The sequence below is a fragment of the Tachysurus fulvidraco genome, chromosome 12 (assembly GCF_022655615.1).
Source record: "Tachysurus fulvidraco isolate hzauxx_2018 chromosome 12, HZAU_PFXX_2.0, whole genome shotgun sequence".
Lineage (NCBI taxonomy): Eukaryota > Metazoa > Chordata > Actinopteri > Siluriformes > Bagridae > Tachysurus > Tachysurus fulvidraco.
Window position 1 is genome coordinate 23,171,565 of NC_062529.1, and position 22,500 is coordinate 23,194,064.

A 22,500-nucleotide genomic window follows, 5' to 3' on the forward strand; every position below is an offset into this window, starting at 1 on the left:
AGAGAGAGAGAGAGATTTTCTATCTACCATACATATGTTTATCCTAACAGTCAGGTTTGGATGTTGTCGCCTTCCCTCTCTGTTTGTTCTGCTTGGGAACAGTAATGTGGGAATTTTCTATTTATTTAGGTGTAAAATTCGTTCCTTCGTACGCCAACACGCTTCTGTTCCCAGCATGCAGCGCTTCGCATTTTGTCCGCCGCAACATATGGAGCATTAACCAACGACGGAGCCGGTCTTCCCGGATCAGTCCTGTTTTATCGCAGCTTGTTACAATCCATCCGTGTGCAACTGTGTTATTATTATATAGACCAGAAATATTTTTTTCCTATTGCGACTGTTTACAACACGTATGCAAATGAGACTAATTCATTCTGCGTAGATTTGTACACCTGATAAAGATCCTCGTCTCACTCATTATCATTATTATATTTCTGTAAATCACTGTAAAAGATTTTTCTCACCACAGTCGCCTCAGACTGGATCATTAGGGATTAATGTTAGAGATAAATAGTAACTTAAAGGTGGGGTCTCCGATGTTTGAAAGCCAATGTTGACATTTGAAATCACCAAAACAAACACGCCCCTAACCCAAATGGGTCCCACCCCTGTATCGTTAGCTCCGCCCACACATACATACGTAACCAGGCGACTACTGGAAAGAATGTCTTTATCACAGCTGAAGGGAAGAACAATACGATTGCAGATAAACAAACAAGCTAAACTCCTGAGCTAAATCCATGTCAAAGTTAAAACCGCTTTCTGCTAATGTCACACATGCGCACTGAACACTCTCTCCACCCATATCGACAAGACCCGCCCCTTTCTGCTCATTGGCTACACGTTTGTTTTGATTTGTGTTTCGTTTGTCATCCCGACTCAGTTTTCTGAAGCGTTTCTCAAACATCGCAGACCTCACCTTTAATTTTAAACTTCATCATTTTTATTCTGCTTCTATATTTCTATAAAGCTGCTTTGAGACAATGTATATAATAGAATAGTTAAAAAGCGCTACACAAATAAATTGAATTGAATTCATTCACGAGCTGAAACAAAAAATAAAAAAAAATCCAATTTCACCGTAGAGGAAATCAGCCGAGAAACGTTTAGCGTACCGAGTCGCCTTTCCCTTCCTCTCTCGACTCCGTCATAGGGACATAAAACAGGATGTGAAGTGTGTTCTCTTCTTATTTTTCACTCATCCTCACCGACAAGACCCATCCATAGCGTTCTAGTCGTGTTTTGTCCTATTCCTCAGACACATGCGTCGTGCTTCGCTACCCGGCTCTGACTAAAGCCCTATTCAGAGGGGATTAGTTCTACATGAGAAGTCGACGTAATTCCTTTTCGTTACAGGTCCTGCTCTGGGATTTCATTTCTACACAAGGTTATTTTTTAGAACGGAAAAAAAAAAAAAAAAAAAAAACGACACAAGGACAACATCTGATAGATTATGAAAGGGAATTAAATAAGACGCTAAAACAAAGCGACGAGAGAAGCGGTTACTATGACGACCCCGACACCCGGTATCGATCGTTTGTTAATAACTTCTCAAGTGCGTTAAGGTGAACGTGTGATTTGCGGCCGGCATCCTGTCCCGGTATGAAGAAGGTTAAGGCTGACGCGGGTGGTTTTACTGCCGTTCTCACTTCATAGTGTGTGTGAAGTGCAAACACAAGCGCTCGGTGATAAGGACTCGTATAACTCACCCATGACTGGGTCGGGTATTTCTGCCAAATATATCTGCTGACTGCCTGGTCAAGCGAGAAACTTGAGTTTTTATCGTCATCATCATCATCATCACACACACACACACACACACACACACACACTTTTGTGGTAACCAGACTTACAAATGTCACAACTCAGAAGCCACCGTGCCTCGTACGCGTAACCATTTAGATAATAAATTCCCATTTATTCCTCCTTTCATGTATACCCCATCCTCCTCCTGCCCCTCCAGCATGACCCATACCGGTCTCTGATTGCTCACAGAATGAGGCTCGAATGGAATCGATACTTATTTCGTCCTCCGTGCCTTTCACTCATCTTCTTCTCCTCCGCCTGCAGCACCCTGTCATCATCAGTTCACACTGGTGCTCATGCTGGCACTTTGATGCCTCACAAGGTCATAAACCGTGTGTGTGTGTGTGTGTGTGTGTGTGTGTGTGTGTGTGTGTATGTGTGTGTGTGTGTGACACGACTACATACTAACAGACCACCCAAAAACTGAAAGAAATGGATTAGATGTAGTCTGAGTGTTGATTATTTACCCCAGGGGTCAAAGTGTCACCCTGGAGTGGGTTTAATACAGAGAACATGACGAGAGCTCTTTAGTTAAGTGCTCACAGTGATGACTCTTCAGATATGTCCACAATAATACGAGCTCATTTCGAAGGTCTTGATGAAAGGAGAGTTTACGTCGACTGCATGACTTGAACGCTGTGTCATTAACGCTGGCACTACATGCTGTTATATTTGAAACATCATGATGTTTGGTCACTGAGTGTACTCCTGACACACTTCCAGGGTTTCCTGTGGAAGACTCCGGAAAAAAGGCCACCAAAAGCCCGATTAGGATAAAGGTTCGGACTGAAGACAAAAAGAAAATTTATATGGATGAATATGTCTTTATTGAGAATTCAGTAGGGGAGCACGGTGGCTTAGTGGTTAGCATGTTCGCCTCACACTTGCAGGGTTGGGGGTTCGATTCCCACCTCTGCCTTGTGTGTGTGGAGTTTGCATGTTCTCCCCGTGCCTCGGGGGTTTCCTCCGGGTACTCCGGTTTCCTCCCCCGGTCCAAAGACATGCATGACATGACTATGTCATGACTATTAAACAATAACCCAAAAACCAACACATGAACCATTATTAGCTCATCTAATAACCAACCCAACCGAATTGTCATTCATTCATCTTCTACCGCTTATCCGAACTTCTCGGGTCACGGGGAGCCTGTGCCTATCTCAGGCGTCATCGGGCATCGAGGCAGGATACACCCTGGACGGAGTGCCAACCCATCACAGGGCACACACACACTCTCATTCACTCACACACTACGGACAATTTCCCAGAGATGCCAATCAACCTACCATGCATGTCTTTGGACCGGTGGAGGAAACCGGAGTACCCGGAAGAAACCCCCGAGGCACGGGGAGAACATGCAAACTCCACACACACAAAGCAGAGGCGGGAATCGAACCCCCAACCCTGCAGGTGTGAGCCGAAAGTGCTAACCGGAAGCAGTGATATAATATTTTTAAACTACGGGAAATAAACTTCTGCATTTTAATGCCCTGCTTTTTGCACCCACGTACCGTACATTTAAGGTTTTTACCCCACGTTTTTTACCCCCGGCAAAATCCGATCCTAATGATATTAACCTTTCGGGTCATAAAAAAAAAACGATTCCGATCCTCGACAAACAGCGATTAACATCATGTATAATTAATATGACCACTGTATATATCAGGTCATCAAGCACGTGTGTGTCCATCTGCCCATGTGTAAACAATACCCGAGAGCTGGCCATGGCAGTGCTGTGTATAGTCGAGCGTTTCATCTGACACTCCACGACCACATTTTACACATAATCGGGTCTGAAATGGTCTTTAGATACGACTCGTGTATCCCAGAAGCCTCAACTCAACAACCTGAGTTAAGATTGAACCTGCATTAAAAAATAAGCTTCACGCTGCAATGGTGTAAAAACACTGTTGTTCTACAGAGGCTATAAACCTGGAGCGTAGATGTGATGATCCTGCTTAAGCCAACCATCTTCATCTGAGATCTCCTGCCGGCTGGTCTGTGGCTTCTTAATTCTTCTTTTTTTTTTTAAATTGAAACCTAGACCTCCGGCTGAGCTTCATCTCCTTTATTGTCATTACCTAATCTGGGTTTCCCTTGTTGTCTGTGATTTCTGTCTCCTACATCATTATCTGTTCAGTGTCTCATGATTATTTATCCAATCTAAGTTTAATTGATCTGTCACCAGCATCATCATCTAGTCTGACTCCTGTGTTCCCTTTATCTGTCCCCTGTGTCGTTATCTTATCTGTCCCCTGTGTCGTTATCTTATCTGTCCCCTGTGTCGTTATCTTATCTGTCCCCTGCATTGTTACCTGATCTGTCCCCTGTGTCGTTATCTTATCTGTCCCCTGTGTCGTTATCTTATCTGTCCCCTGTGTCGTTATCTTATCTGTCTGCTGCATCTTTACCTGATCTGTCCCCTGCATTGTTACCTGATCTGTCCCCTGCATTGTTACCTGATCTGTCCCCTGCATTGTTATCTGATCTGTCCCCTGCATTGTTACCTGATCTGTCCCCTGTGTCGTTATCTTATCTGTCCCCTGTGTCGTTATCTTATCTGTCCCCTGTGTCGTTATCTTATCTGTCCCCTGTGTCGTTATCTTATCTGTCCCCTGCAGTGTTACTTTATCAGTCCCATGAAATTTAACCTGATCTGACCCCAGTTTCATTACCTGAACCGTACCCTATGTTATTACCCTATAAGTGTCCCCCCATGGACTATTGCACAATTTTAAACTAAAGGTAACAAAATTCAAATATGTGTGTGTGTGTGTGTGTGTGTGTGTGTGTGTGTGTGTGTGTGTGTGTGTGTGTGTGTGTGTGTGTGTGTGTGTGTGTTTGCCAGCCACCTTTTCTACCTCTCTTTTCTCCTGGTACCTTTCTGCCAGCTCAAAGGCTCATGGGATTGGGGATGTCCTGCAGAGGGAGATCAGGTCCTGTGAACAGACAAGAAGGTAGATTTCAGAACTGCCATTCCTGACAACACACACACACACACACACACACACACACACACACACACACACACACACACACACACACACACACACAGAGAGAGAATGTTGTACACAATACCAGAGTTATCCTGTGATTAATCATACCTAATTAAATCATGACCATCCTAAACATTGTGTTATTCCTTCAGAGTATCTTTGTCTGTGTGTGTGTGTGTGTGTGTGTGTGTGTGTGTGTGTGTGTGTGTGTGTGTGTGTGTGTGTGTGTGTGTTTGTGTACGGGTCTCCACTTAGCAGGCAATGATGATCAAGTACGGTTAATATTAAAAATATTGAGTTCTGATGTGATGTAAACATTTCTGCTCCATTTCCTTTGTGTGTGTGTGTGTGTGTGTGTGTGTGTGTGTGTGTGTGTGTGTGTGTGTGTGTGTGTGTGTGTGTGTGTGTTCACACATTTGTCATATCTTGCTGTTATACAGTAGTAACCAGACCTTACATGGCATCTTTAAGCTGCTGTGGTGGACAGAAGCTGTCTGAAAGAAATAAAACACACTCTGCTGTGTAAACACAACCCGGGCACCGGAATGCTTTCGCTGCCTCCGAGTATTAGTTTTTTGTTCAAAAAGAAACAGATCTCAGAAGTTTGCAGTGATCCGACTCACTCATGTGTCTATAAGCATCGACATAAACCATACAAACAACAAGCATTAAGCTGATTCCATCAAATAAATGAAACAAAAATGATTTTCATTCTAAAGTCTCATCACCTCAGAAGCAAAATAAACCCCTTAAAAAAATCCCCAGAAGCGTTTTCATCCCAGCGGCCCGGCACCCGATTTCTCCTGGATACGACTGTTTATATTATTCTGACTTCAAAATAAATCCAATCTTTTCAACCTCATGCTTTCATAACCTCCAGAGGTGAGAAATATCATATTAAAATATTCTCTTTATACCCTTCACCTTCGGCTGACTGATTGTTTGGCTGCGTTATATGATAATCAAGAGCCGGCACTTCGCACGCTCAACAAAAGTCTTACATGTTCGCCGTCGTGACACTACAATGTTGTCGTGAGAGGTTCAAATCGGAATCTGAGAAGAGAAATTGGGATAATAAGGACGCTGTGGAGTTACGGACTGACCGTGTTGGAGACGCGAGGGATAGCGCAGATTCGCTGGTGTGGCTGTGAACTTTGCTAGCTAAATGCATGCTGGCTAATTGCTAAGTCTTTCTATTCTGTTTAAAAAACACTGAAGGTTAAAGCCTCACTGGGGATCAGCAAAGCTAGTAGTTATGCGATGCTTTGTCGAGGTATCATTTAAAAACAATGCATTATGGGTAATACGCAAGCATATAAGCTTAGCCGATGATGACGCAATGAAAACACGCAAACGATGACGATCTTGAAAATGATACATTCTAGCTTTTTATTCATTTACTTCATTCATTCATTCATTTTCTACCGCTTATCCGAACTACTTCGGGTCACGGGGAGCCTGTGCCTATCTCAGGCGTCATCGGGCATCGAGGCAGGATACACCCTGGACGGAGTGCCAACCCATCACAGGGCACACACACTCTCATTCACTCACACACTTACACACTACAGACAATTTTCCAGAGATGCCAATCAACCTACCATGCATGTCTTTTGGACCGGGGGAGGAAACCGGAGTACCCGGAGGAAACCCCCGAGGCACGGGGAGAACATGCAAACTCCACACACACAAGGCGGAGGTCATGGGTAGTTTGTTGAGGAGGTGATTAGTATCCCATATAGCAACATATAAAGAGAAATAAAAGCGTAACATACTGTAATTAACAGTCCAAATCCAGTCACTAGATATCCCCAAGAAGTCGGGCACCGATCAGGGAGTCGGCCATTTTGAGGGCTGTCTCTGTCATTTATAAAATCTTCCGAGTTCACTGGAACATTCGCTCACTAAAAAATCCCACAATGCACTGCAAGGACAAGGCAAAATCAATGCTCAAGATTACTAGAAATCTGGACATCGGATTTTCTGAAGCTTCTCTGATTCTTTCATGATTTCTGTTCTATCCGTTATCCTTCGTTTATTGTCATCAACCATCTACATTCGGAGGAGAATAATGTTTCACTCGACTTCCTGGTTTTGACCATTTCCTCTTTCTCTAGTTTATGATTTGAAGATTGCTTCGCTAGCAAATTTACGATTCCCGGACTGGGATGCGACAACATGCCCGTCTTATACCTTGTAGTTATTTGATGAACCGCTGTGGGCGGGGCTACTGTTAGCACATTTGATAATGTACCTTAAGTATACTAATGTTTAATACACTTTTACTTTACCGCGATATGATATATTATCAGCACACATGATAGTAAGTAGCTACATGCTAAGGCTAACTTTTTTCTGTGTTAACGATAAAATAACGTTATGTACTTTATCGAATACAACCTCCGTTTATACAGATTACACGGAGCCGCACGTACACGTTTTATTCGCCGCGTTTGGATGCCGATGTAGGTTCACAAAGCCATGAGCATTAACAGTAAAGCGACATCCACCATTGTTGTCGTGTTTGTGTTTGCCGCCGCTGCACTAACATTGCTGGGACACGTGACACGTATACAGTGACGTCACACTCGGCTCTGTGATGCTCTCTAGCCGGAAAAGCAAAGTGGTTCTTAGAAGGTTCGCCAGTTCGCCACTAGCGCTAGCTCTGAACCAGCACACGGTTCTTTCCGGTGGAAAAGAGGCACAAGTGAACTTCTGTACCTTTATTATTGCTAAATGTAAAGCGTCCTAGCCTTAAGACAAATGTTTTGTGGACATCAGTTGCACCGCATGTCGTCCTTCTTCTGTGTTCTGATGGAGAACGAACGCTCGCTGCTTCCTCACGGCTCTGGCGCTAATGGGAACGGATGGCGTCCCACCGAAATGGAAAACGAATGGTCCTGGTAAAATAGCATAGCATCTGCCTCAGCATCATGCTAATGGAGAGTTAATAGGTTTCTATTAGCGTGGATGCTAATAGGAAATTAATGTTACACCAATGGTGATGGATTAAGCTGCACTTATGCACGATGTTGTTACACGAATTGAACCGTGTAAGTTTTTGATGTAAATATGCAAAAGCGTTTTTTTTTTCCCTTTTTTCCTTCCTGATTTCTGTTCTAGTTCGAATGGTAGCTTTGTTGACTGACTGTGTTCACCTGTACTGTGTTAGGTCTCGGTGCTTACTGTAGTACAGCCTCGCTGTCATGTCTGTACCATGACAAAAACCCAAAAAAGCTACAAGACAAGTGACAGGCGAAGAAAGAAAACGCTAATCAAGGAAACGTTTCATGTTTAACAAGAAAGAAATAAAAGACTAGTTTCCACACAGGACACAAACTTCGCAGAATACGCTGAGATCTACAAAGATGGCCGCTCCGAACTGCGCTTCCTGGAAACCATGGCAACTGATTTATGGTTTATGGTTTATTTTAATTGGGTAAATATTTAAAATATTAAATTTTAATTTAACTCTTCTTAGCAACAATATGCAAATCTTTAGTCAGTGAATTAAGCAGGTGAATGCAAGGTGTCTTAGTGGTTAGCATGTTTGCCTCACACCTCCAGGGTTGGGGGTTCGATTCCCACCTCCGCCTTGTGTGTGTGGAGTTTACATGTTCTCCCAGTGCCTCGGGGGTTTCCTCTGGGTACTCCGGTTTCCTCCCCCTGTCCAAAGACATGCATGGTAGGTTGATTGGCATCTCTGGAAAAATTGTCCATAGTGTGTGAGTGAATGAGAGAGTGTGTGTGTGTGCCCTGTGATGGGTTGGCACTCCGTCCAGGGTGTATCCTGCCTCGATGCCCGATGACGCCTGAGATAGGCACAGGCTCCCCGTGACCCTAGAAGTTCGCATAAGCGGTAGAAAATGAATGAATGTTTGTTTTAGGAGCAGAAGCTGGAGGTTGAGTTCTGCTAGTTATTATACTATTCTACACATCATAACCTTCTTTAGTGGCATAACAAGTGGCATACAGAGGACGTCAGGGACGTTAGACGGACAACAGGAAACTCATCAGACAGCAGTCTGGTCCTGTTTATTATAATAACACACACTTCAACACCTCTGACTCTTTCAGTACTTTTCATTCAATCAGATTCATCCAGTAAAAGAACAGAACAGCACAGTGGAGCTTAAACAGAGAAGATGATTTAAATAGAGACAGAGCTGAAGCTCAGTGATGCTGATGTTGAGGTCATGTGACCGTGTGATGTGCAGCTCGTTTACAGACTTCTCCAGATTAAACTTAAGTTGATCTTGAAGAAAAAATGTGTAAGAGTCTTTTTTGGTCACAGAATCCTATAGGCTTTTTGTTTAGAGAACCCGGTGTGATGATCACTTCCGGGGTGACCTGCGAACACACGGCGCTCACACCGTTGCTATAGTAACAGTTCACAACAGGACTTATAGCGGACGCTAGACGTCATCTCTCAAACTGAAATTTTATCCGTCAGATGCACAACCAGACCAAGTACATGACGCAATGTGACGTTTTTTTCGACTGTCCGTGACATTAAAACTAAAAAAAGAAATAATAAAATCTGCAATAAAAATAGAATTGAAATTTAATTTATTTTTTCTGTATTTTATAATATAATAAGTATTAATATATATATATATATATATATATATATATATATATATATATATATATATATATATATATATATATATAAATTTAATAATTATTTAAATTGTACAAATGTGAAAAATCTAAATCAAAGCTAGTAACAGAATAGACTAAAAATGTGTAATTGTTTACAAAGTTGGAATACGGTAAATAAACAGAAAGCAATTAAATGCAAAAAATAAAGAAGAAAACAAATGAAAACAAATGAAAACAAAAAAAAATCAAACCAAGGAGATGATGTTAGAAACATAATATATAATAAATAAATAAACAAATAAAGCAAGAAAACAAACAAACAAACAAATAAATAAATAGGAAAGAAAGAAAGAAAGAAAGAAAGAAAGAAAGAAAGAAAGAAAGAAAGAAAGAAAGAAAGAAAGAAAGAACCACAGATGTTTTACAACAGCGATGAAAATCCTTCACAATTCTAACAATTCTCTGTGAAGCACCCCCCCAACACACACACACACACACACACACACACACACACACACACACACACACACACACACACACACACACACACCCCACACACACACACACACACACACACCCTCACACGAACGGCTGACACACAGCAGAGTCGAAGCTCTGACAGACTCTCAGCGCTCAGTGTCGCTACAAAAACATTCACTAGATCAAGTGTGTGTGTGTGTGTGTGTGTGTGTGTGTGTGTGTGTGTGTGTGTGTGTGTGTGTGTGTGTGTTTGTGCGTTCGTGTCGAGAGCCGATGTTGAAAGAGCGCTGCAACATTCCGCTCAAACACACGACGGATGGTATTATCCTTTTAATCACATCTGACACCTCGGATTCTTCCAGCATGCTAAATAGTAACTTCTTCACTTCACTTCATGCATTTCAGCTGCAAACAGAGAGAACTGAGGCTTCAGCTTTCAGGATCAGCAGCACAGGCGTCACATCAGGCCTGTTTTACCTCCCTCATGTTCTATATGTTTCTGTTCAACTCTCACTTCTGATTGGTCAATGTGCTCCTTATAATAGCTTTCTGTAGCAACACCTTACATAAGGACCTCTAACATGTGTCTTTTGGTTGTAGACAAATCCATCCATCCATCCATCCATCCATCCATCCATCCATTCATCCATAGTAACTATAGTAACATCCATCCATCCATCCATCCCTAGTAACTATAGTAACATCCATCCATCGATAGTAACTATAGTAACATCCATTCATCCATAGTAACTATAGTAACATCCATCCATCCATCCATCCATAGTAACTATAGTAACATCCATCCATCCATCCATAGTAACTATAGTAACATCCATCCATCCATAGTAACTATAGTAACATCCATCCATCCATCCATCCATCCATCGTAACTATAGTAACATCCATCCATAGTAACAATAGTAACATCCATCCATCTATCCATCCATCCATCCATAGTAACTATAGTAACATCCATCCATCCATAGTAACTATAGTAACATCCATCCATCCATCCATCCATCCATCCATCCATCCATAGTAACTATAGTACTGTAACATCCATCCATCCATCCATAGTAACTATAGTAACATCCATCCATCCATAGTAACTATAGTAACATCCATCCATCCATCCATCCATCCATAGTAACTGTACTGGAAGTGCGTTCACATAAATAATTACTTGATATCATGTAAAATACATACAGTAAACAGTGCACATTCTCCCTTATTATACAGTTAATGCATCTATTTTATTTACATAGATGTTTTTCTCTTCATTTTGTAGCTTTAAGTTTCTTTACATTTACGTATTATTACAACGCACCGGTATGTAAACGCACGGTACCTGGAGGTGAATGTGATGCAGACTTTGGTGATGTATCTACACTTCACTTCCTCATAGCTGCTTCGAGAACGTAGTCATTCGAAGATGAGAATTTAATCCATAGTCACACAAGAGTTAAAGCTGTCGACCCAGTTTCCCTTCCGGTATTATCAAGCGATAACAAGCTACGGAGCCGAATTTTAACCGATGAAGCTCTGTAAAGAGTGTGTTGGAAATGACACCCAGTCTCCAGAATGAGGTTAAAGTCCAGGTCACTTTCTGCGGTCACTAATCTGTCTGCGCCTCTTAATTCTGGACAAATCGACATCGTACAGCTTCGTTCCCAATCATTAGCATCTATTGACAAAGACAAGGTTTTGATTTATTGACATTGAAAACAAACATTTCAGAATCAATATATAATTTTCTCCCTGAACCCACAGAGCCATGGGAAGGTTCTCCACATCAGAGAGAGCCGGTGTTGCTCAGATCATGACACACTGTGTTTCTAGCAAAGCACTACAGTGTGTGTCTACTTTTAGTTTGTCCTTTGGGGGGAAAAAAAACACTTCACAAATGTTGACTGAATCTAGGATGTGTTTCCCACCTGAAATATTTCCCTGTGTGATTATAAACTGAACAGAATCCTGTGTTTGTGTGGGCAGAGGTTTCACACTGCTGCTACTGCCCCCGGGGGGTAACACTGAATCCTGGCTCTTCAGAATCTGCCCTTGTGTCACACTGTATGTTCCTAAACCCTGCTGTAACCTTCTTCTCATTTGCATATTCACGCATCGACGACCCTGATTGGATAAATCCGGCGTGTGGCCGCTTTAAATAACGTCTCGTCTCACGCTTTCACGTCGGTGAGGAAAAAAGTTGGTCTCTGTGCTTCTGCACTCGAGCAGGTTCTGTTATCTTTCACAGCTTTCTCATCTTTTTTGTCCTGTTTAACTTTGTCCTGTAGTCCACCAGACGTCCCTTCTTCCGTATCCGACTTCCTCTAATGTTTCGGCGTGACGTATTTCCCCCTCTCTACACCGCTACATCTGTGATGTTCGGCGTTTTGTCTCCTGACTCTATCTACAGAGTCATTTCTGTTAAGTGTCTCTACGTCCTGGTTTTCACCTGATACGAGGCACAGAGGCGCTGTTCGGGTTCCGATTGGGTTTCTGTTGCTAAGCGACCAGCCCTAACGTTCTAACAGCGCGTGGTTTCACACTGTACACGTTCAACACCGCCGTGTGGAGTTAACACCGTAAAAGCCGAGCCGACTCTGATTCATAACCCCTGAGGTAAAGACCTGCTTCATGACCTCACTACCTCATGAACATTCCTCTAACCCGGGGTAAAGCTAAGTTTAGAATGACCAGAACCGAGGGGTTTTATGTGTAATAACCATGACACATCTGTCACTGAAAGGCTACATGACTCTACAGCCTGGGATAGAAGAAAAGAGCCTCAGTCTCTGGTTGTACTGTTGTAGAGTCACTTCGTCCCTTATTATTTAATAATATACGTCCCTTATAATACACGTCCCTTATACGTCGTCTCCAGCAGTGCAACAAGAAAAAGCTTTTTAGATAATTACCACAGATTGCAGTAAATCATATGCAGTTCTCTTCTTTGTCCTCAGAGAGTCTGTGTTAGTGATTTACTGACAAACTTTAAAACCAAAGTGCGGTAATCAAAAAATTTCTCTCAGTGGAGTAAAAAAGATCAGAATACCACAATTAAAAAAAGCTTTCATGGGGCAAATTTTTTGCCACACGGACATCTAAAAGCCATTTATTAGCCTTCGGGCTTATCGAAGTTGCAGATGCTTGTGATTGTATAACTGTACAGTCACATTCCATCACAAACGCCCTCCCTGAGTCATTCCACCGGGAGACGTCTCCGAACACACTCTTTTCCATTTAAAGCAAATTCTGACTTCAAACCGATGTCCCTCAGATGGAACAATGATGAAGACTTTTCCTTTCTCTTTTTTATATTTCTGTAAAGCTGCGTTGCAACAGCATCTGTTGCTAAAAAGCACAATAGACATAGAATAGAATAATATGCCATGTTGTGAGTCTGCCATGTTGTGTGTCTGCCATGTTGTGAGTCTGGCACTTTGTGAGTCTACCTTCTTGTGAGTCTGCCTTCTTGTGAGTCTGCCTTCTTGTGAGTCTGAATTCTTGTGAGTCTGCCTTCTTGTGAGTCTGAATTCTTGTGAGTCTTCCTTCTTGTGAGTCTGCCATGTTTTGAGTAAGCCATGTTGTGAGTCTGGCACCTTGTGAGTCTGCCATGTTGTGAGTCTGCCTTCTTGTGACTCTGCCATGTTTTGAGTAAGCCATGTTGTGAGTCTGCCTTCTTGTGAGTCTGAATTCTTGTGAGTCTGCCTTCTTGTGAGTCTGCCATGTTTTGAGTAAGCCATGTTTTGAGTCTGGCACCTTGTGAGTCTGCCATGTTGTGAGTCTGCCATGTTTTGAGTCTGCCTTCTTGTGAGTCTGGCACCTTGTGAGTCTGCCTTCTTGTGAGTCTGCCATGTTTTGAGTAAGCCATGTTTTGAGTAAGCCATGTTGTGAGTCTGCCATGTTGTGAGTCTGCCTTCTTGTGAGTCTGCCATGTTGTGAGTCTGCCTTCTTGTGAGTCTGCCATGTTTTGAGTCTGCCTTCTTGTGAGTCTGGCACCTTGTGAGTCTTCCTTCTTGTGAGTCTGCCATGTTTTGAGTCTGCCATGTTGTGAGTCTACCATGTTGTGAGTCTACCATGTTGTGAGTCTTCCCTCTTGTGAGTCTGCCATGTTGTGAGTCTGCCATGTTTTGAGTCTGCCATGTTGTGAGTCTGCCATGTTGTGAGTCTGCCATGTTGTGAGTCTGCCATGTTGTGAGTATTCATGTTCCTCACTCAGACACTCTCTGGGAGCTTGTTTAGATTCTGCACTCGATCGTCACAGCGGCTCTCGGAGCGCAAACAAACAGCACTGAAGAGGAAAACACAGCAGGGTTCGATTCAATCATGGGAGTAAAACCATCACAGGTCCCATCATGAGCACGCTCAGAGACACGTGTGAAAGATGTTCCTGATTGCCCTTTGTTTTATAATCAAACGTTTTTAGCGTGTCATCATGCCGTGTCTCTGACACAGCAACAGCTTCTTAAAAGCTCACAAAACGACGTACGGTATTTAAGGTGTTCCTTCTCAATCCATCTCAGTCACATGGAATGATTGTTGATGCTGATCACATGACTTCATATTATTCTGCATTATTTACTTACGTTTATTCAGATGCTTTTATTTAAACTGAGGAAATAGAAGAAAAGCAATATCAAGTATAATATTTTGTATAAACAATATATATGCTATAAAGTTGTGAAGCTATAGTGTAAGAACAGGGGCAGAACAGTGGCAGATTCTGTTGCCTGGATAGAGTTCATATATATATATATATATATATATATATATATATATATATATATATATATATATATATATATATATATATATATATACACCACTGAAGGACTTGTCATTCCTCACACTGCACCTTGTTCCCGACTAGCACTGCTTGACTGGTCCCACTGTCTCTCAGGGTAAGATGTAGAACTACATAAAGACTCTTTTCTGTTCTGGCACCGAGGTGGTGGAATGAACTTCTTCTAGATGTCCGAACAGCCGAGTCATCGTCTATCATCAAACCACGAATGAAGATCTTCCTCCTCCTGAAACACCTCAACTAGCACTTATTTTCTCTGTTTCATTTGTGTGTGTGTGTGTGTGTGTGTGTGTGTGTGTGTGTGTGTGTGTGTGTGTGTGTGTGTGTGTGTGTGTGTGTGTATAAAACACCCTGAACAAAGTAATAAGGTAAATATGTAAATGTATGGACCATCAGATAGAAAGTTCTGGAAGCTTTGGTAGTTGGTTTCTTGAAGTTAAATAATAATAATAATAATAATAATAATAATAATAATAATAATAATAAGAAGAAGAAGAAGAAGAAGAAGAAGAAGAAGAAGAAGAAGAAGAAGACGAAGTGTGTGGGAAACATAAAATTCAAATTTATTTCTATAGAGCTTTTAACAATTGAGATTGTCTCAAAGCAGCTTTACAGAACATAAAGAATAATATAATACATGTATTATTTAAATATATAATCCGATAATGGGAAGGGGGGGGGATATATTGTATTCTTGTAAACAACAGAAAGTCCTGCGTGTTTACTTTCATATGAGCTTCATATTAACACCACTGTGGAGTGAGACATGACAAAAACATACAATAAAAAAGGAAAGTCCAGTTTTTTTGGTGTCTGGGGGAAAAGAGATTCAGACTAAACAAACTGAGGTGTTTTTTTTTTTTTTTTGTATGTATGCAGATTTTTATTAACATACTTTGCAGCTCAATGTTTGAAGCTTTGGTCTGTAGAGCTGAAGGAAGGTTGTAAGTTTAAATAAAATCCCAGCACAGCCTAGCAAGAGCCTTTTGTGTTTAACTTCTCAGCTGGATTCTGTCTCGAATCAATTTCGATAAAAGAGTGGAGCAAATGAGCTTAACTCTGCTGTCCTTTTTACACCGGATAATAAATCTGTCCTGATTTATTCAGAAAAAATCCAAATTTCTTTTAAATTCAATAACACCAAATAAATCATTCACTCATTCATTTTCTACCGCTTTATCCGAACTTCTCGTGTCACGGGGAGCCTGTGCCTATCTCAGGCGTCATCGGGCATCGAGGCAGGATACACCCTGGACGGAGTGCCAACCCATCGCAGGGCACACACACTCTCTCATTCACTCACACACTAACACAATACGGACAATTTTCCAGAGATGCCAATCAACCTACCATGCATGTCTTTGGACCTGGGAGGAAACCAGAGTACCTGGAGGAAACCCCCGAGGCACGGGGAGAACATGCAAACTCCACACACACAAGGCGGGAATCGAACCCAGAACCCTGGAGGTGTGAGGCGAACGTGCTAAACACTAAGCCACCGTGCCCCTCCACCAAATAAATCAGTTACAATAAACCTCAATCAGTATGAACCTGTTAAAAATAACTTAATAATAATAATACTTAATAAAGACTACACATGTTACCCTATTATAGATGAATCATGCTAATTTTTTCCCAGTGTAACTGAAAGTCTTATTTTTATATTGTTCTGAAGAAATGTGAAGGCTAAACGCAACGTGTCCTCCTCTAAAAAAATATATATAGTACAATATTCTCAAAGCTGTGATATCAACCTACACTGTTAGCATACTGTTGTTGTTTATTTCAGCCTCACATGCTAATGTGTTTCCATTCAAACCCACATAGGCTTCATTAACACCGAGAAACCACTGGAACAGATAAAAACCCAAGCGTGCGATGGGACAAAAACTCTTTTGTGTCCTGTCACAGCTGCATTGTGTTAGAGAACATGAGCTCTAAAGAGAAGTTTAATATTATTCTAATGTCGGCAGTTTAATAACACTCTTTCAGCCTTCATCTGAAAAGCCGAGACGTTAGCGCGCGCCCCACGCTAGAAGCCGTGCTGAAAGACAGAATAATGTCTGCTATAATGGCAGGTGCTGATAGGTCACCATCATGATTATGAGGGAGGACGACCCTGGACACGCCATTATGCAAACCGTTTCCGAGGCTGAGAGATATTGGCATTTTGCTCACAGCAAGCATCCGGAAGTAAAAGGCTATGATTTTCTACCTTAATGTGGACATGTAATGTCAATATGCCTCTGACAGGAGATTAGATGAGGTGATGCACCCTATAGGTCAATAACAGTGTTTTCTGTGATTTCTTCTTTTTTTTTTTCCAAACAAAAAAAACGAAAAAAAAAAAAAAAAACACTAGCAAAAAATAGTACTATATTAGTCCTGAGCAAATTACTAGTACACTAGTAATACTGAGTAAAACAAGTGACACTACTACACTACTAGTAAAAAGTTATACTAGACTGGATATTAATGATAATACACTTGTGCTAATTAAGTAATAAATAAGCAAAGGTGCAATGGTAAATAAGTAACAGACTATTAGTAATGAGATAATAGTTTTACGCTTGCTATAGATATGTAATAAGCACTTAATATACTAGTAATAAGTGAGTAGTAGTAAACCTGTTGTAAATTAGTGATACACTAGTAATAAGTAATAGTACACTAGTTATTAGTAAATAGAATTACATTAGTAGTAAGTAAGGATAGAGGACTGGTGTTAGTAAGTAATAGAGCACTACTGTAGTTATAAATAAGAGGTAATACACTAGTAATAGGGGGGCATGGTGGCTTAGTGGTTAGCACGTTCGCCTCACACCTCCGGGTACTCCGGTTTCCTCCCCCGGTCCAAAGACATGCATGGTAGGTTGATTGGCATCTCTGGAAAATTGACGCCTCCCTCCCGAATGCGCTGTACATTCTTTGCGCTGAAGACAATCTCAGGGTATTCTGCCATGACTTTATTCCAGAACACCGGCAGAGTTTCTAACTTTCTAACGACGTCTGTTTCGTGCTCATTTTTGCTAATTTGTGGGTTAAATTTGAGCAAACACAATATACACGTACACCAAGCACTGTTAAACATGACAAAGTACCGGTGAACAGAGAGAAGAGCGATACACACCTTCTCTCTCCACCAAAGCTACAACGCCACTGCCGCTTGCAGCCGCTCAGCTCCAGACGTCACCTAAACCCGGCCCGATATCACGATATTTTGCGCATGCGCGGTATTGGTGCGTCTCTCAGTTAACCTCTCGGCCATGGAAAGTCGCACAAACCCGAGAGAAATACACCACGGTAAATAAAATGGAAATAATTTAATGTTCCTTGGGCAGCCCGGCACCATTTGGTCCATGGACCGGTACCAGTCCGCGGCCCGGGGGTTGGAGACCACTGGCCTAGTGTAGAGCCACCAACCTGTATCTGAATGTTGATACAACTAAAGAGATGGTTGTTGGAGCACAGAGTGATCCGTCCTCCATTGAAAATCGTTAGTTCATAAGTAGATCATCGTTCATCATTTGGCAGAGAACCTCACATGGTCATTCAATACCATCACCAAAAAAACCCAGCAGCGTCTCTACTTCTTACAAAACCGGAGGCACATCTCTCCCCCATCCTGGCTATGTTTTACAGAGGGACCATTGAGGGCATTCTGAGCAGTTGCATCACTGTCTGCTTTGGGAACTGCACCATCTTGGACTGCAAGACCCTGCAGCGGATGGTAAGGACAGCTGAGATGTCTCTCTCTCCTCTATCATGGACATTTACACCATATGCTGCATCCGCAAATCCAGAAACATCGTGGAAGACCACACACACCCCTAACACACACTCCTTACCTTCCTGCCATCTAGAAAAAGGTACCAAAGAATTAGAGCCCTCACGACCAGACTGTGTAAAAGTTTCTTTCCGACAAATGACCTGAACTGTACCAAGCACACAAACACACACACACACACACACTCAACTGTGTACACTGCACTGATCTGCACCAAATACACACTCATCCAATATACACCCATGTCTACAGCACCACCCATATAAAAAGGTTTACAGGCTGTTCTGCACACTGTCTTTGCTATTTTCCAATCAAACACAATTCATTACAATACCTCATATAACTGCTGCAATTATGTGTAATTAAGTGTTCATTCCTGTATTTTTGCACATGTACAGTATAAAATACAGTCGGTACACTGTCATTTGTCCTGCACTGTTTGCACCAGGTTGCACAGTTGCACTTTAGTTGGCTAGGACTAACGTACTTATGTCCTTAGCTCTGTCATTGAAGTGAAAGTGAAAAGTGACGTGACGTGACATAGAGCTAAGTACGGTGACCCATACTCAGAATTCGTTCTCTGCATTTAACCCATCCAAAGTGCACACACACAGCAGTGAACATACACACACACACAGCAGTGAACACACACACACCCGGAGCAGTGGGCAGCCATTTATGCTGCGGCGCCCGGGGAGCAGTTAGCGGGGTTCGTTGCCTTGCTCAAGGGCACCTCAGTCGTGGCCGGCTCGAGACTCGAACCCACAACCTTAGGGTTAGGAGTCAAATTCTCTAACCATTTGGCCACGTCTTTTTTTTTTTTTTTTATGAAGCACCCTGGTCCTGGAGAAACGTTGTCTCATTTCACTGTGTACTGCAACAACTATATATATGGTTGTCATGACAATTAAAGCTTAATGACTTTCTTGATAAATAAGTAGCAGTACACTTGTATAAACATGGAGTGGTGCATAAGCTATAAGTAATAGTACACTAGATATAAATAAATCATTCGGGATTATTACAGTATTAATAAGTAATAGCGCCCTAAAAATAAGTACAGCAATAATTAGCAAATACTCCATTAATAAAGCAGTACAACTTTTAATAAACATCAGTAATAAATAAGCAATAATACACTGGTGTAAACAATAACAATAGCAAAGAATACACTAGCAAAAAAAAAAATAAACGAAAACATTTAAAAAAAGGATTGTAACAGAATTTTTACCACGTTGTAAGACTATAATAACCTCTAAATAAAAATATATATTTTTTAAAAACAGTTCTAAGATGGCAGTATAATTTATTTATTTATTTAAAAAGGTTTATACTAGTATACAGTGTAAATCTCTGCTATAATATTTCCCCCCCGAATGGAATTCTATAATAATGTAGTTTTTTCATAGAAACTCTCACGTTGACTCTCAAACGTAAAGATTTTGTGAATTCCTGAGGAAAAAAAAGCAGCTCCGTGTGGCTAATCACTGTCTAGCTAAGCGCTAACTCTCGCTATCTCCTGTTATCTTAGTCAGGTTCGTGTCAGGAGCAGTTTCCGCTTTCACAAAGACCCGAAGCTAAAGATATAGACTAAACACTGAGCAGCAGACAAAATAAACACCGTTGTTTGTAAAACACGTTTAAAAACACGTCTCTGTGGATTAGAATCACACAGTACGTTATCTCGCTAGTCCACCGACATTGTTTTTCTACCTGGAACCTTTCCTTTCATCCCAAAATGATTCCCATTATGTTTAAGGAGAGTTGTTTATCTCACTGACTCCAGCCCACGAATTCTCAGAGGCTGAATCTAAGATAGCAACAGTAACTAAGCAGAGGTGGAGGCGGAGCTCCAGATGGACCATTTTACGATGATAACTCCTCAAACTGTGTTTTACCAAAAATGTGTTTTTTTTTTCTTTTTCTTTTTAAATTCCGCTCTAGTCCACAGAGAGCCGATATCTCAGAGAAACACACTCAAGTTTATCTCCAGCTTGTTGTCCTGAAAGATTTGGAAGTGAGAGAGATTTCTGGCTGAGAGAGATGATTGGTTTTACCGCAGACTCCAAAGAATCGATATCTCGGTGCATATAAATAAATAAATAAATAAATAAATAAATAAATAAATAAATAAATAAATAAGAAAGAAAGAAAGAAAGAAAGAAAGAAAGAAAGAAAGGAAGGAAGGAAGAAAGAAAGAAACAAAGAAAGAAGGTGTGAAGGTGTGAAATATCTTTGAAGGTGGAATGGAAAATCACACACACACACACACACACACACACACACACACACACACACACACACACACACACACACACACACACACAAACACACACATTATCTCTTAATTCTTCTTCTGACCTTAGAGAGAATTTGTTATTTTTCTTTTTCTTCCCGTTGCCTCCTTTCTTAGCTATTTACGTGTAATGAAATTCCGAAATCTCCCTCAATTTTTTCCATCTTTCTCTCTCTCTCTCTCTCTCTCTCTCTCTCTCTCTCTCTCTCTCTCTCTATATATATATATATATATATATATATATATATATATATATATATATATATATATATATATATATATATATACACACACATATATACTCTCTCACCGGGCCACTTTATTAGTTACACCTGTCCAACTGCTCGTTAACGTAAATTTCTAATCAGCCAATCACATGGCAGCAACTCAATGCATTTAGACATGGTCAAGACGATCTGCTGCATTTCAAACCGAGCGTCAGAATGAGGAAGAAAGGTGATTTAAGTGACTTTGAACGTGGCATGGTTGTTGGTGCCAGACGGGCTGGTCTGAGTATTTCAGAAACTGCTGATCTACTGGGATTTTCACGCACAACCATCTCTAGGGTTTACAGAGCATGGTCCGAATAAGAGAAAATATCCAGTGAGCGGCAGTTCTGTGGGCGCAAATTCCTTGCTGATGCCAGAGGTCAGAGGAGAATGGCCAGACTGGTTCGAGCAGAAGGAAAGGCGACAGTAACTCGAATAACCACTCGTCACAACCGAGGTATGCAGAAGAGCTTTTTTTTTTTTTTTTAAGTGTATTTACTCTATACACACAAGACCAGTGAGAACATACACACATTTTCACCACCTGCTGCCTCTTTATATGATAATTAATCTAGTAATAAAATGAAATAATCAAGACAAGCCTGAACAGGCACGCTACCTAAGGAAGAAAACGCTGCTGTCGTGCTGTTACAGGAATATAATCAGTAACACGGGCATGAGATGAATAATCCCTCTGGGATTTTAGGGAGTTTTGTTGTCATTTGGAGACAAAATATTCAACATTGCATTTTGTTTTTTTTACTAAAATTAACAATTTGCGAACGTTTTTTTTTTCCTGGAAAACGTCTTGAATTGGTAAAATCGCAAAAAAAGATTCTCTTACCACTGAAGACACATATGTAAAGACTTTCTATAAGAGCTGTACTTGTGTTGCCCACACGGAACATCTGTGGAACATCTGCAGAACATCTGTGTTCAATTAGAAAAATTGCAAAATCCTCTGAACATCAGTGAGCATGTTTACCTCAGACCTCTGGGTTGAGGGTTTGATTCAGGCATCCTTGTTAAAAGTGTGTGCGTGTTTGTGTGTGTGTGTGTGTGTGTGTGTGTGTGTGTGTGTGTGTGTGCATTGCATTGGGGTTTCCTCCTTGTTCTACGCTTTCCTCTCTCAGACCAAACACATGCGCTGTAAGCTGATTGCCATCTTTAAATTGTCTGTTGTGTGTGTGTGTGTGTGTGTGTGTGTGTGTGTGCGTGTGTGTGTGTGTGCACGCTCTGCGATGTGTTGTCACCCCATCCTGGGTGTCCACCTGTTCGTCCCCAGGCTCCCTGTATAATCTCTGCATTGTAGTGACTCTGAGTTTGTGAAATCCCTGTATGGAATTTCCTCCACGTTTTCCTTATTTTATTTCCTCGAGGCGACTCGGCTCTGCCCCGGAGCATGATAAATATAAGCGGCTTTGATGGATGAGGTTGCAGTTGAATGGACATTA

The 22,500-nt window shown here is 41.4% G+C and overlaps 1 protein-coding gene across 1 annotated transcript in view; it reads right to left on the reverse strand.

The window, feature by feature from the left end:
• The window catches only part of chrm3a (cholinergic receptor, muscarinic 3a), a 133,954-nt gene that overhangs the window by 6,761 nt on the left and 104,693 nt on the right, over positions 1-22,500 (reverse strand). Inside the window, exon 3 of the mRNA XM_047821966.1 lies at positions 4,659-4,745. The gene's annotated coding sequence lies outside the window, so the exon portion shown is untranslated. The remainder of the gene's footprint in view (positions 1-4,658; positions 4,746-22,500) is intronic.